The 15,526-nt window shown below is 34.0% G+C and overlaps 1 protein-coding gene and 1 long non-coding RNA gene across 3 annotated transcripts in view; one reads left to right on the forward strand and one right to left on the reverse strand.

Annotated features, from left to right (window-relative positions):
* Positions 1 to 10,748, reverse strand: part of LOC148128243 (uncharacterized) — a 44,230-nt gene extending 33,482 nt beyond the window's left edge. Inside the window, exons 1-2 of the long non-coding RNA XR_015741110.1 lie at positions 10,599 to 10,748; positions 6,390 to 6,451 (exon numbers count right to left, since the gene is read on the reverse strand). This is a non-coding gene — a long non-coding RNA (uncharacterized LOC148128243). The remainder of the gene's footprint in view (positions 1 to 6,389; positions 6,452 to 10,598) is intronic.
* The window catches only part of ADCK1 (aarF domain containing kinase 1), a 96,896-nt gene that overhangs the window by 48,572 nt on the left and 32,798 nt on the right, over positions 1 to 15,526 (forward strand). The gene's annotated exons all lie outside the window — the stretch shown is intronic.

Consider the following 15,526-nt stretch of genomic DNA (forward strand, 5'->3'; position numbering starts at 1 on the left):
TGAGAAAAAACTTTTCCATATCTATGTGTTCTAAGCAGTGGTGAGATTCAAATTTTTTTACTACCAGTTCTGTGGGCGTGGCTTGCTTAGCATAGCTGGGGAAGGATACTGTAAAATGTCTCAAAATTTACGCTACCAGTTCAGTCATGTTCCAATCTCAATTCTAAGTTAAACTCCCCAAACTTCTAGTTTTTTTTTCCAGAGAAACTGTTCTGCAACCTGATTAAATTGGCTGCCATCTTCTTCACAGGCCTCATCTGATCTCAGTTTTGCCAAATGACTCTTACTGAAGATGTGTTTCCTTCAGGACTACATCCCATCAGAAAACAGAGCAAGTGCAAATGAAATTGTAGACTCATAAAACATGGGAATAAGGAGCAGCAGTCAGACAACACATATTATCTGTGACAGAACCATTGAGCTTTTGTTCCCCTTGAAGAGCAGCTTCAGCTAAAAGCAGCAGAAAAGTTGCTGTTGGCAGAAAGCTATTCATGGGCAGTTTGTGCTGCTTCTCACTGCACTTTACCATTTCCAGATAAGCACTGTCAGCCCTTTACATTTGCAAGCTCCTTAATTAACCCCTAAGTGAAAAATAAATAAATCCCTGTAATAACAACATAAATCGTTGCTGTCTTTCACAATGAAGCCATTTGATATAAAAAAAGCTGTGTCACTGTTAACTCTTTGGAACTGGGAATTACATTGACTTTCAGGCACGCTTCCTCTATTTTCCTATTCACCGAGGGTTGTATTCCAAGTCTTTAATACAGTTTAGGAAAGGTTGTACATAAAACCAACAGCAAGATTAACTAAAGAGAATCAGAGTAAGTGGCCCAACTTGGAGGAATTTCCTATATTTGGAGGAATACAGTTTGAGTGATAATTAGAAGACATTTGTGTGCACTGAATTCATGCATTAAAACACGCAGTGCATCTCTGTCAGATAACAGATAATCAGAGTTGGAAGGGACTTTATAGGTCATCTAGTCCAACCCCCTGCCCAAATAGGAGACCCTACACCATTTCTGACAAATGGCAGTCCAATCTCTTCTTGAAAGTCTCAAGTGATGGTACTCCCACAACTTCCGAGGGCAAGCTGTTCCATTGATTGATTGTTCTCACTGTCAGAAAGTTTCTCCTTATTTCCAGGTTAAATCTCTCCTTGTTCAGTTTCCATCCTTTATTCCTTGTCTGACCTACAAGTGCTTTAGAAAATAGCTTGACCCCTTCCTCTCTGTGGCAGCCCCTCAAATATTGGAAGACTGCTATCATATCTCCCCTGGTCCTTCTCCTCATTAGACTAGCCAAGCCCAGTTCCTGCAACCATTCTTCATATGTTTTACTCTCCAGTCCCCTAATCATCCTGGTTGCTCTCATACAAGTAAAACTTCATTCAGTGGCTATATCCCATAATATACAAATATCAAATAAGTCAACCATGTTCTAGTCTTCCTGCTGGGCAATCCTAGCCTATGTAGTTAGTTTCCCATTTAATTGTCATGCAGCTCAAGAAATTGAATTATTTGCATAAACTTTGTAAGCCACCCAGAGTCATTTTATAGGATAAGATCCATATAGCCATGAATAAATGAATAATGGATAAATATGTTGTGTAAACACAACTTGTATTATTCAGTCCACCCTCAAATGGCTTTCATCTTAACCTATGATGTACATAAAAAAGCGGCTTTATGCAATATTTAGTTTTTGTTTAGTTCTGCTCATAGGCCTTTGACTGAACAGGGACCTTCTGGGATGAATACATTTGCAACAGTGAGCCATCCCAGTCTTTTTCAGCATTTCAAGAAACAAAAAGAGCCTCATTAATTCCCAGTGAAGAAGCCTGAATCTCTTTTCAGCCGTAGATTTCCTTCTTAGCATTCCTTCACCCTCATGATCCATGTCAGGTAGATATTTAGTTTAAAGAGATGGAAAGAAAACTATAAAAGATCAGGAAGAAAATAAATGGGAAAGGAAAGAATGAATAAGCAAAAAAGGACAAGGCACAAAGGAGATGGATTATGGTTTTGAATTGTTATAAGCTGAAATGACTTTGGTATTTCTCTGACAGATTTTGTTTGGAAGATGAAATGCAAAGTATTTCCTATCTGTTGATAATTGAATACACCTCAATAATGTTTTTAATAATCTAAATCATAGAATATTTCCATAGCCTCTTTTTTTTGGGGGGGGGGGAATTTTCTGAATCGTAAATTATTTCAAAATATAATTCAGATACCTGCTGTATCCCAGTGAACCTTTTTTTTGGCACATGATATCAAATTTGCTATTGTTAATGGAGCTCAGTTTCCTGAAAATAACTGGCTATATCTCCTAATGTTTTGATATTATTTCCAGTGTTTTAAACACCTATATACAGAATATATTGTTTTCACCTGAAAGCTGAAGTGTTTCCAGGCAGGAATGTCAAAGGCTGAATGCTGATGCTTTATCCACTAGACCAAACTGGCTCATCATCATCATGACAATAAGCACCATAAAGGATAAAAATAAATAAAGCCACATGTATACCAATACCTATCAACACTCAAAGTAAGCCTTCCTGATAGAAAAGCCAGATTAGGGATGTTTTTCAAAATGAACAAATTTTTATACAAATATAGAAGTAGATGTTAAGGAGCAACTTCTTGGCTCAAACTTTTATTCATTTCTGCTTCTGATGTGAATGCAAACCCTAATTCTTATCAAATATTTTCTCCATCCAATTCAGTACAGTATGAATAGGTATAATATTCTAGTTGGAGGATAATGGAAGTTGATGTGGAATACATCTAGAGAATGTCAGCTTGGGACAGACTATGATAAATGTTTCTTGTCTCCTTACCAGGTATGTAAAAAGACTCTGCCATATGGATCTATGTTCGATCAAGACTATGTTCCTCAGTGAAAGTCAATTCAATTACCTTATCACTAAATTAGCATCATTAATACTGTCATGTAGGAAAAAGGGAGTTTTAAAGATATATTTAGAAGATCAAGTGTTTGTAAGGGCACTAGTAATTATTTTTTATCAAGTTGAAACAATCTATGCTATTAGGGACATATGGCAATTTCCAAAACAAAATATATTCTTCTCTTTTTCCCCAAAACATGATTATATTTGGAGATATAATTGATTTTGTCAAAGAAGCCATAAGCAATAGTCAGGCAAGTTCCATTTTGTTGCACGATTTACTACTTAAAATTGTCACTCCTGGGAAATTAATGGTGGACTGAAAATGGTCACGGTGGAAAGAGGAGCTGGTGAATAGATTGGCTTCTCAAAATCCTTCTCTGGAACAAAGAGAAGACTAGGATCAACCACAAGTTTGCTTCATACAGAGGTTCCCTTTGAAGAGATTCTAAAATAGTGAGCTCCAGCAGGTTTTAGGACTTGAGAGCTGGAGTTAAAATTATTTTGCCTAAACTGTAGTTGGATACCTTCAATTGGACACTGGGTTTGCCCATTTTCTTTCTTAACCATCTTAGGAAATGGCTTACTACTGACCTTTTGGATGTTAAGAATCTTCAGTTTTTTTTCTGCTGGGAGAGTTTCCTTCTATCCTTAATGAAAGAAGTGTTGTGCTATTTTTATAATTTAAAAAGAAAATAAAGTTTCTTGGGTAACAGCAAATGCAGAACTAGAATGTTGGTTTTTGACAGTTAAGAGACCAAGGGGACTTGAAACAATATTTCCTGTGGGTTATTTAAAATTTTATTAAAATATATATGAAGATTTTTGAAATTAATTGTAAGAAAGCCTCCTTTGGAAACATTTTGCTGATTGGAAAATAAACACATGATAAGAGGGAATCTGGAAGATTGAATCAGAGAGAACTAAATATTGCAGTTAAAGAAGTAATAAAATGGAGCTGTAAAATAATATATAGAAGAAATTTGGAAACAAATTACCCAGACTTTACTCCTCAGATTGTCTGGCGCTCTAGAAATGGAGTTAACAGAAGCTGCAGAGGAGATTTTACTAGATAAAATACACAATAAAGCTGATCTGAAAATGGATTTTAAAATGACAAACTACAAAGCAATGTGGAAAAATTGCTAAAATTGATTTACAGATGAAACTGAAATATTAACAATTAAAGGGGACATAAAAAAAATAAATTGGAAGAATGACTTGGAAAGGTTTCTTATCTTGGATTTAAACAAGTTCCGGAGACAAAGAGAAAGTGATGAGTAATCTGCTTCTGAAACCTTATTTGAAGGAATGAAAGATCAAGCTGTTTAAAAATAATATAAAGTGACCAGGGTTAAAATATAGATGTTGTGTTTTCCAATAATTATTAATGAAACTTTTTTAAATAAATGGGACTGAATGACAAAACTTTCTAAATAACAGGTAAGATATGGTGAGAAAATTCTTTTGCTTTATTTTTTTTTTAGAGAAAGTAATAAGTTGGAATATAAAATGGAGTTATTTAAGTTTAATATACATATAGTGTATGACATCCACAATAACAATTTACAAAACCTATAATTTGACATGTATTGTCAAAAATATAAAAATACTGTGTACTAAATTTGTTTAAAACAAAAATAATCTTTGAATTTATAAATATGCAGTTAAGTTAAAGAGGTCATTTAGAAAGTTTTGAAAAAGATGGCTTGTGGGTAGATATGGGAACAATTTTACTATGGATGTATGTAATAGAATGTTAATGATCTAGCATCAATTGGATTTCAGCTAAGTAGGCATTGTATATGTTTATATATCACAGTTTTGTAATCCTGCTTTGTGCTGATAATCTCTGGCTTTTCCAGTAATTTAATTGGCAAGAATCTGACAGTAATGGTTAATGATGGGAACAATAACTAATTAAAAGTATCACTTTTACCCATATTATTTTGACTCTTTATTGACACTAGTAGTAATGTCCCACTGTGGAATGTGAAGAGATTTTTACTGTCTATTACATTTATATGATACAAAAAAGATTTTTTAACTAATGAACACAGCTCTATAGTGTGATTATACTTTATTGCTTTGCTTGCAGGCAGATGTCTTTTCTTTGTGTACTTAACCAAATACAGATGATCCTGAATACAAGATTACCAATCTCCAAAGAAAATTCTGTGCAATGCCCAGTTTCCCCATTTTGTCGACCTCAAAAGGTTGCCAACTCCGTATGAAACCATTCTGGAGATCACTCTTCAAATGCCTATATATAACCCACTTGCATGCATATATAAGATATAAATGTCCTAGAAGCTCTACTCCAAGAACATTAAATTAATATTAATTGAATTTATAAGTAGGGGTTAAAATTAATTGCCTGTAAAATAAGACCTTATAATCGTACTAGCTTACGTTGCTTAAACTTAGCTAGGTGCATGTGAGAGTCTACAGATATTTGCATATATGTATGTTTTTTACTATATTGCTCTTTTACTCAGAGCAACAGAAATTATTCAGATTATATACATTTCCTGTTTTATTACTTTTCTGTCATTTTAAATTTAATTTGCATAATATTTATTAATATGCATGCCAGCGTCAATCAATTTATTTTTAGAACTCACTTATTAATAAGCAAGGCCATCAAAAATGCTCTCAGTTGCATTTTGCTTTCCATGTTTTATCTGGAAACGTGTGAAGGAAACAAATCTCCTCTTATAATCTGAATTTAGCTATCCAAAGCAATCTTTAATCAATTTTATTTATTTTATTTATGAACTGAACCTGACAATTTTATGCATATGTTGAAATTTGAAAAGATCAGCATTTTATTTAAATATTGGAACTAATATGCTACATAAGTATTAAAAAGAGTTTTGAAGTGGTAGGAAGATACTATTTTAAAATAATATTTTCACAAGGATATTTGTGACCCTTGCAGAATGACTCATAGCTCAGAGCATAATCATAGGCAATTTATCAGACTCTGCAATGTTCTGTGTAGTAATATATTAGACAATTTACCTGGTTGATCTTTTGGTCAATAGAATATGAATACGTACAGTGTCATTATATACATATTTACTAATGAGTAGGACAATTATGTACGATATAACTTAATACCAAACAAGGGTAATACTGTATCCCCCCAAAATAATTATAGTATTAAAAAAAATCAAATAAGTGCAATGAAGACTTGAGTAGGGGTAGTTCTTAAAACAATCAAATAGCAACAACAAATTCTTCTCAGCAAGTAATAGGATGTGAACTATAGCACTTTGTTCCTTACCTCATAGAATAATATTTAAATACTTATCTTGACAGTTTAAATAATCCTTATGAAAAATGGTGGAAGAAAATATTTTTGACATGGAAAATGATGTAAAATGCATTATTTAACTATTAATTATATATACAAAGCTTTTGAAGCATTACAAAATTAATATAATTTACCAGAAACAGGCAAAAATCTTACATTATATATTATGTTCTTCATTTGGTTGAGATGCCCAGGCTGCCTCCAAAACTCTTCTAACTCTGAATCAACAGAAAAGATATTTTTAAGAGGCTAAATTCAGCATTATCAATATTTAAATTAGTTTTTATTACAAAAATATGCATAATATAAAATAAGAAAAATGTAATGCATTTCATAATCTGGAAACAATATTAATTTAACAAGGTATCATTTTATACATTGATTAGATATTTCCAAAGATAAAAATTTTACTGTTCCTTCTTAAATTGGAGATGAAACTTCAACATTACTTCATGCCTAGTATATGGTTTTGAACCATCAAGGATTGATAATATTGTAGGTTTACCCTTAGTGCAAACAAAATTTCAGTTCAAGAGAAAGGATGAACATAAGTGTTACATTTAGGAGCAATTGGGCTAGTCTGGAAGTAGCCCAATTATATTGAATTCAACTTATTGGCTGGTCTCCAACCTTCCCTTTGATGGAACAGTTGTTGAGTTGCTGCTGGTAGATCAACTTTTAGTACCTTAAAGGAAATAGATCTTTTAGACAAAATTTAGGCTTGCTTGTGATAGAGATAGCATTGGTCTCTTAGGTGACCCATATTGAGACCTAGATGGGAATTTTATTGGATCTCTGGTTTTCCTGGCTCTCTCAGCATCAGAAAATCTCAGTATTTTCTTACCATCAAATGTCATATCTTATTGAACTGAATGCAGAAGCTGGAGATAGGGGGTGTTGTTCTCCAATAGTTCCACATCTTCCACAGTGGTTAGTTCCAATCTGTGATGCTGGCGGAGGAGAGAGCATCTCAATGGTCCCTGATATATGGGGTGTCACAGGGATTGATCATGTCTCCCCTCCTCTGTAATAGTTATAAGAAGCCTTTGGGAGATGCCATATGATTGTTCAGGGTGTAGTATCATCAGTATGGCTCATACAGGGCTGTGAAGAAATGTCATTAATTTTCCAATGTCTGGAAGTTATCAAGATGTGATTGAAATCAGTCTAGCCCTCTCCAAAATAGCAACAAGGCTATATTGTTAACAACAATAACGTTGTTATTTTGGAAGCTTTAAAGATGAAGTTGTTCCTGAGAACCTTTGCTTGGATTTATCCTGCCATGTTTATTTTCTGTTTTTATTGCTTGTAGTTTTCAGTTTGGGTAATTTTTTCTGGTTTTTATATTTGCTGAAGTGTGTGTGTGTGTATGTATGTATGTATGTGTATATGTATACACAATGCAAGCCCCACATGTTCTGTAGATGCATTGTGTCACACACATCTCTGAAAAGAATAGAGCTTGTAGTTTGAAGCTATGATGCTGATGAAAGCACCACAGATAATCATGAATGCCTTGAGTTCTCACTTGAAATCAGCTGAGTTTCAGGGTATAGTGGAAGAGCATGGACAGAGATTATGTAAGTTATAGACTAAAATATTTGGGAAGGCTGACTTACGAATCTTTGAGATCTGTAGCCATCCTGTTATTCCACATGGTGATTTTTTTTAACTGATAATCCTTTCTTTGTGCTGCAAGTTCTAGAAAGGCTGGCCATTTGATTTAATGCTCAAGATGATGAAGATTAGGCCCATTTTAAAACAGCTAGGACAGGGCTGTGTTTCACTTTCTTTGTTACTCTCTCAGTGAGCTTTTCAAGTGCATATCAATAAAAACTACATTTATATTAAAACTAAAACGAATGAAAAGAAAAGCTCCATATTTTTTTTAATAACATAGGATATAAAAAGCAGATTTTTATCAATTATGAAAAAGATTTCAGCCATAAAATGATAATTTAAAAAGTCAGAGATGGATGGCATAGAGCATTAATGTCAGCCATAACAAATGGGCCTACATTAGTCAAATGAAAAGTTGTGCTGTCACTGCCACTGCCACTGCCTAGATTTCAAGTGATGTCCCTATTTTTCCCCCTAAGCTTGATGAGCCTGTTGCACCTTAAAAAGGAGAAGTCATTTGAGGGCATTCCTATCAATGAACATTGAGCTAAAATTGTTTTCAGTAAATGTAGAAATCAGTACATACCTAGTAGCACAGGTATAACCCTTGAAGTTAAAGCTTTATAAGTACTTCCAACATATAGAGAAGCAATTCTGTGGCTTGCTTTCAGATATGGCCACAGCTATGAGGCACAGATATGAAGTTACCTGGGTGAGTAGCTTAGAGAGAAGCTGTCAACATACATCTCCTGAAGACCCCAGTATCTACTGTGGTTAATCTACAGGTGAAACTTGAAAAATTAGAATATCGTGCAAAAGTTCATTTATTTCAGTAGTGCAACTTAAAAGGTGAAGATAATATATGAGATAGACTCATTACATGCAAAGCAAGATAGTTCAAGCCGTGATTTGTCATAATTGAGATGATTATGGCTTACAGCTCATATATTAGTTTACCTTTTAAGTTGCTTTACTGAAATAAATAAACTTTTGCACGATATTCTAATATTTTGAGTTTCACCTGTAATGGCCATATACTTTTTTTACTAAAATAATTATTTTTTATCCATGGAAATGTAAACAAAATTGATCCCATATTCTAATACAGTTTGATGTTGTCTTTAGATGCCAAAATATCCTTGGAAGGCCTCCGAATGAAGAAAGTAATATAGAATATTTGTTCGTAGCTCAGGGTTGAAATGAGGGGTCTTTCGGGCTCCCTGGTGTTTCATTACCAAAATTAGGTAACATCACCAGTGCTAGTGCAAGAAGAAAGTGTCAGTTTTAATAGTAGTATAGTATAGAGAGGCAACATTTTGTTTTCTCTGCAAGTCTACAGTGTTTGCCTCTAAATTTTGTTTTCTCTGCAAGTCTACAGTGTTTGCCTCTAAATTTTGTTTTCTCTGCAAGTCTACAGTGTTTGCCTCTAAATTTTTACAGGATTTCCCCCCAAAATTTTTAGTCTAGTCTACAAGCTCTAATACTCCCTTCCATGCATAAATAAGACTCAACTCTGAATAGATTTGCGGACCAGACAAGGTCGGCCATATCTTGTCCCCTTGCTGAGACATACTAACAATGTTTAACATTTTTATATAACTTCATAACTTTTTAGTACATTATCTTATAATCCTTACAAAAATATCAAAAGATATCATATTATTATTGTTACCAATGAGGACTGAGATTGGGAGATTTGCATAAAGTCATTGGCTGAATTTACAGGAGAGGAAAGGTTGCAACCAAAAACTTCTTTAGTTTTGCCTGATCGGCTTTTGGAGTACATCATTATATTAGTCCATACTTAGCCATCACATACTTAACTGGATTATTCTGCACTAGTTATGCATCCCATTACCACATCCATAGGAACACAGAATTTCTAAAATGATTTTGACCAGGTGTCTATAACCTTATTGTTGCTTTTGCATCTTAAATTTTGGAAGGCATGGTGAAAGGCAGAATGCTGTCCTAGTGGTGACACTTGGATATATCCATTTGGAATCTGTGAATAATTCTAGTTTTGATTTAATGTTTAGTTGTTTAATAGGAGTGGAAATGAGGCTATTGCGTTAATGGTGGCTCTGGTAGCAGCTTTTGTTCTTGGCATATGTTCAATATACAATAAGAAAACTTAAAGGCTGTATGCAGAAGATCCTTGGTTCAATCCCTACCATCACTAGAAGGGCTGGATAAGCCTTGCCTGACCTTGAAGAGTGAATGAAAATCAATGTAGGCAATATTGAGTTAAATAGACAATCTGATTTGATATAAGATAGCTTCTGATGACTTTCTGTAAGGGAGAAAAATGTGCACAAGCTGTTATACCCCTAGCCATCCTACAAACCTATTGTAACATCCATAAATATGAAATTCTTTCCTTTCCCTTGCAGATCACATCCATGAAGAGCAGTAGTAGCAGCTCTGGGCCCATAACAAATTGATTTATGTTAATAGTTGAAATGATAATGTTTAATATGTTAAGTGCTAAATCTATTTTTATGTTGATTATGAATAGGCCAGCTGTGCTTGTTTCTCTATTCATAGAGTTTAGTGAACAAGCCCATTTTACAGGCTGGGCTCTAAGTATGATTAACATACCATACACTGCTTTAAGATTGCAAAATCAGCTGAACTGCATTATTGAAGCAGTCCTCTGGCATCTGAGTTGGGAAAAAGATGAAGGAGCTGCAAAAGGAAGAGGGATTTTTAGGAAGAGGGATAGTGCATGTGTGTGAAACTCACCGCATCACGTTGCCATCATGTGACATTTTGCAATGTTTTCTCCATTTGCGGAGCTGGGATGGGTGTGGCTTTTTATGACGCATCCAGCCTGTGGGCCGCCAGTTTGACATGCCCGGATAGTGTGTTCTTGATTGCTTTCATGGCACATCTTTCATCATCTAGCTTGAAAATGCAAAATCCATGTAGCACAAATGTAATCTTACGTATGTGAAACAGGAAAAATCTGCTCATATTGTGCAATAAACTGATTTCACTGAATGGCAGTGACTTTTAAAAATAATAAAAACAATAGCTGAAGCTGTGATAGCTGAAGGATTCTATATCTTCTCGATGTAGATATTGTATAAAACCAACAACCAGCCTGTAACCTCAAGTTCCTTCTGCCTTGAAAAACAGCTTCTATCCCAGGGCAGTAGCTCTTTTCAATTCTGCTGTATAGTGCAGCATTGGTGTGGTGTCGGGGGTTTCCGGTTCAATGTGTGAAGGATGTGTGTTTGTGTTTATTTTCATGATCATGGTCATGATGTGCACTGAAGATGGTGTTTGATTTCGTTGTACAAGGTGCAATGACAAAAAAGTAAACTAAAGTAAACTTTTGTACCCAAGTAATGAACGCTGATTTTCGTACCATTTTATCCCTTCTCCATGCTTTGTTGAATTCATTAAAAATGTCATCATGTATTTAGGGTTATTATTCACTAATTATAATTATCATTTGTTGAATGATTTGTTATGAGTATACATTTAAAATATAACAACACAGGAAGCTAAATTTATTTCAAATCTATTTATTAATCTCCTGTTTCATTATTGCCTAAAGATGCCTTCTCCAACATAGTGCCTTCCAGATGTGTTGGGCTGTATCTAGAATGGGCAGCCTGTGGATAGTAGTCTAGTTTCCTTTTTGCATCTACCAGGATTTCTAAACATTGTTCCACAAAAATGTAATGGTAAACTGCAAAATCATGCCTTTTTTGCCTGAAATAAGTCAGCTAAGCCTTCAGAGATTCTCAGTCATCCAGGTCATGGTTGTCCCAAAGGTGCTCTTTCAAGAAACAACTGGACTTTCTTGTTTTTCTTTGAAGGCATTTCTCTTCTCATCCAGTTTCCTCTTGAAAAAGCACCTTTGGGATAAGCTAAGCCTCCAATAGATGTTGTATTCTATACTTATATAAAAAAAACCCCTCTTAATAATATAAAAAATAGCTAAAGCTTCCAGTTCTGCCCCATCCATTACCTCATCATAGCCACTAGGGCTCTTGATTATGTAAAATTGTGTAGTTGTTAGTTACAAAAGAGTTGCCACCTTTGGAACTCAGTGCATTTGGAAAATATCTGGTTGGAGTAAGCTGGTCGTTCCAGCGGTACGCACACAGAGGATCTCTATTAGTTGATGGATTGTGACTTTGACAATAGTTGCAAAAAGTTATATTTAGAGTCATCATAATTAAGCTTAATGTTAGATGTAGTTTCATTTGAGCCCTTTTTCTTCCTTTATCCATCCCTGTTATTTTTGAGAATTGGTGTTAGAATTTCAATCAAAACCCAGGTATGACCATCACTCCCAATGTGAAAGTCCACAGAAGGAGTCTACACTTTCTACAGTTTTCTAGATCATTTAGTGGAGCAAGGTATCAAGAATCAGTATAAACTGGCAGCACGTAATCTTCTGATTAGAATGTTCACAGAAGATGTACAAAATACGTGAATATATTTAAAAGTCTTCCCTTCTCTAAATGAATTTAAAACACATTCTTCAATTTGACAAGCCCTCCAAAGTCTTCTTTTAGATTGTAAAGGAATCAGAAAAATGCTCGGGGTTACTTGCCTGAAGTTCTCCATCTGCTGTTGGTGTTGCTTTGAATATCCTCAACCACACAATAGAAGTGAATTCCTGGTTTGATTGAATGCAGATGATTTGTTGCTCTTAAAAGAGGTTTAATGAAATGAAGCATTAATAATATTAACCTTTAGGGTTATATTATTTCCTCCTCTTCCTCCAGAAACCTGAGAATGTACTCCATAGTGCATCCTCTGTAATGCAGATTAGATTGAGACCAAATGGGAAATTAACCCAGATTGTCTTTTAATTGGAACACTACATAAACTCGTAGTTGCAGGGAAAGTGTTACAGTGAATAAATTTCAAGCCAATTAAAAGAACTTTTGAATTAAAAAAAGTTTTTGCAATGGATTTATTCTTCATGACCTAGTGGTTTTCTGACAGCTGAGGAAATAACTGCCTTGATCGATTAATAGGAAAAGTCATTACTGACAAAACAGCTCCTCTCTCTTTGAGAAGTAAAACCAATTTCATGTCTCTTTAAAATGGTAGAACTGGAGGAGGAAAAGTTGCACTAAGTTTGCATTATTATAAAGAATTGAGGGCTGATTCAGGGTATGTTTGGTTAACTCGAAAAAAATGTGCTGTTTATAGAAAGGCTGAGATTCCCCTCCCCCACCCCCCCCAAGGACAAGGCATTTTTATCTTAGCTGTGGACCAGTTCCTGCCTCACATACCCCAACTCTCAAGCTTCCAACTACAGTCCTGAATGCAACTTTAAAGGAATAGATTTAATTAACACACAGTTTATGTACTCTAATGTCACATAGTTAAGCAGGATTAATTACTATAGCCAAATGTGACAGATGTATCACTTACTTGACTTGAATTATTTATATACATTTTAAAACAAAACTTTATTAAAAATAAATATCTTAAAAGGTAACATTATTATTTCATTGTAATTGAATTTGAATGAGTTTGCCATATTTACAGTATTATTTAAACAATTTGTTTGTTTAAATAATATAGTGTGTAGCTACTGAATAGAAGGCCTCTGCAATTTTAATATCCAGAATTTGGAAGTATAAAATATAGAATGCTTTTGGTCCAATTTTTGTCAGTCACAGATAAGCAGTTACATATGATTTAATTCCAATAATTTTCCCTGGCATATTACTTCCTTAAAGTTATAAAAATCTTAGTCCTTCTTAAAACCATGACATTGTTGGTAATTCTATTGTTTTAGGCTGACTTGATATTTTTTTTGTAGAAAAACAGAGAAGAAAGAACAAATCAATATTACAGTTTTATAAAATGCATGTAAATTGCTTATTATTTTTCTGTTCACCATAAGTTTTAGAAAGCATGTTTGGTCCCATTTCTCCCCCCCACAACCCCCATTATTTATCAACCAGATGTCTCTAGAGTACTTGCAAGCAAGAATTTTCTGCTTTTTCTTTGCAGTGGATATTTGGAGATATAATGTTCCTAACCCCAAAATAAAACTGACTCTCAAAAAAAGATTTACCTTTCATGAGTTTATCCAATTCCCTTTCAAGTCATACAAGTTAGTAGCCATCACCAATCTAATTAATTTCACAGATTAATTATATGCTGTATGAAGAAATAACATACTGAAACATAATTAACTGGTTTTAGTTTAAGAAGAACATTCACTTAAGAGTGAACAACCTGACAAAAGGTAATTTATGTTAGTAGCATGGGAAGAGCAAGAAAAAAAATATATAAATTAGTGGAGAACAGAGAAAACAAATCAGAATATTGAAACTGTATCCTGAACTCATGTTAGGAAGGAAACTACTTATCTAGGATTAGGCTGAATTTTCACATGCAGTTCATAAGCAACCATGGGAAAGCATGTGACAATCTCCATTTTTCCATTTCCAGTGGCTTTTGACAATTACGGTGGTGAAATTTCCTAAAATGTTGAGGCAAAGACGTACACATGAACTGCTGCATAAATCCTCAACTAGGCTTAAATACATTAAAAAATGAAAACTCTAAAACTATTTCCCCAAATCCAGAAGAAATAGAAAATCTAAATAATACATGTATGTGAGGTGATCAAAATGTTTGGCATTGTTATTTTTCCCACTGTAATCTAATTAGTCTTCTTCACTGTTCTTCTCCTGCTGCAGTCTCTGGCCACCTACTTTTGTTACTCCTTTTTTATTCTGGTGAAATTCATATATTAGAATACTTGATCAATTCAGGTTTATTGATGCCATTGCTAGTTCTACTTTCATTAAACTTCTGACTTTAATTAAATATGTTCTGTGTATTTCTGTCTGAATGTGGATGATAAGCAAGAATAAATTAGAACATAATAAAGCATTTCCTTTAAGTATCTCTGTACAGATTTCTTTCTTTTTCTTTTTTTAAGTAGAATTAGGCTAATGACCATTATTGTACTGTTCACCACACTCATACTAATAGCTGGGTTGCATGGAGGATAACTCTTTAAAACAAAGACATGGTTTTCTAAGTAACATTATTTTTATACATTACCCAAATATAAAAGATTTGTCTAATTTATTGAATAATTTATTCTGTTGCCACTCACCATGAAAATAAGGGAAGCCTGTATCAGACTCCTGACTGTTAAAATCAGGTTGTATCCACTGTTGTTTATACCGGCAATTCTCAAGCTTTCTTTTTCACAAATCACTTACAAAATGCCAGAAATCTCAGACAATTCTATTTCCCCACCTTAAAATTGTTCTACAAATCAAGGAAAGTTAACTGTTATCTACTTCTAAAATTCCCATCAAAAGCTTTGCAACATCAATTGGCGGGGGGGGGGGAGTTACTTAAAATCTTGGGTTGTTCTTACTTTCTAAATTTTGAGAAGTCCACATTTGTTTCTTTTTGGGGAAATAGTATGGCTTTTGGATCAATCAGAAAAGAGAAAACAATGATAATACAAAAGCAAAATGTAATAAATCAGAAAATAATTAAAATGTAGGGGAAAAAAGAAAACATAGCTGCTGTATATTAGAATAATTAAAAGTATGATAGTACTCAAATCTTAAATATCAAAATAAACCTTGATTGTATAAAATTATATTGATCAGTTTTCCTCCAGTGTGGATAGAAAGTCAATTCATGCTAGATTAGTATAA

Source organism: Pseudonaja textilis, chromosome 1, assembly GCF_049901715.1.
Source record: "Pseudonaja textilis isolate UNSWEBS1 chromosome 1, rPseTex1.2, whole genome shotgun sequence".
Lineage (NCBI taxonomy): Eukaryota > Metazoa > Chordata > Lepidosauria > Squamata > Elapidae > Pseudonaja > Pseudonaja textilis.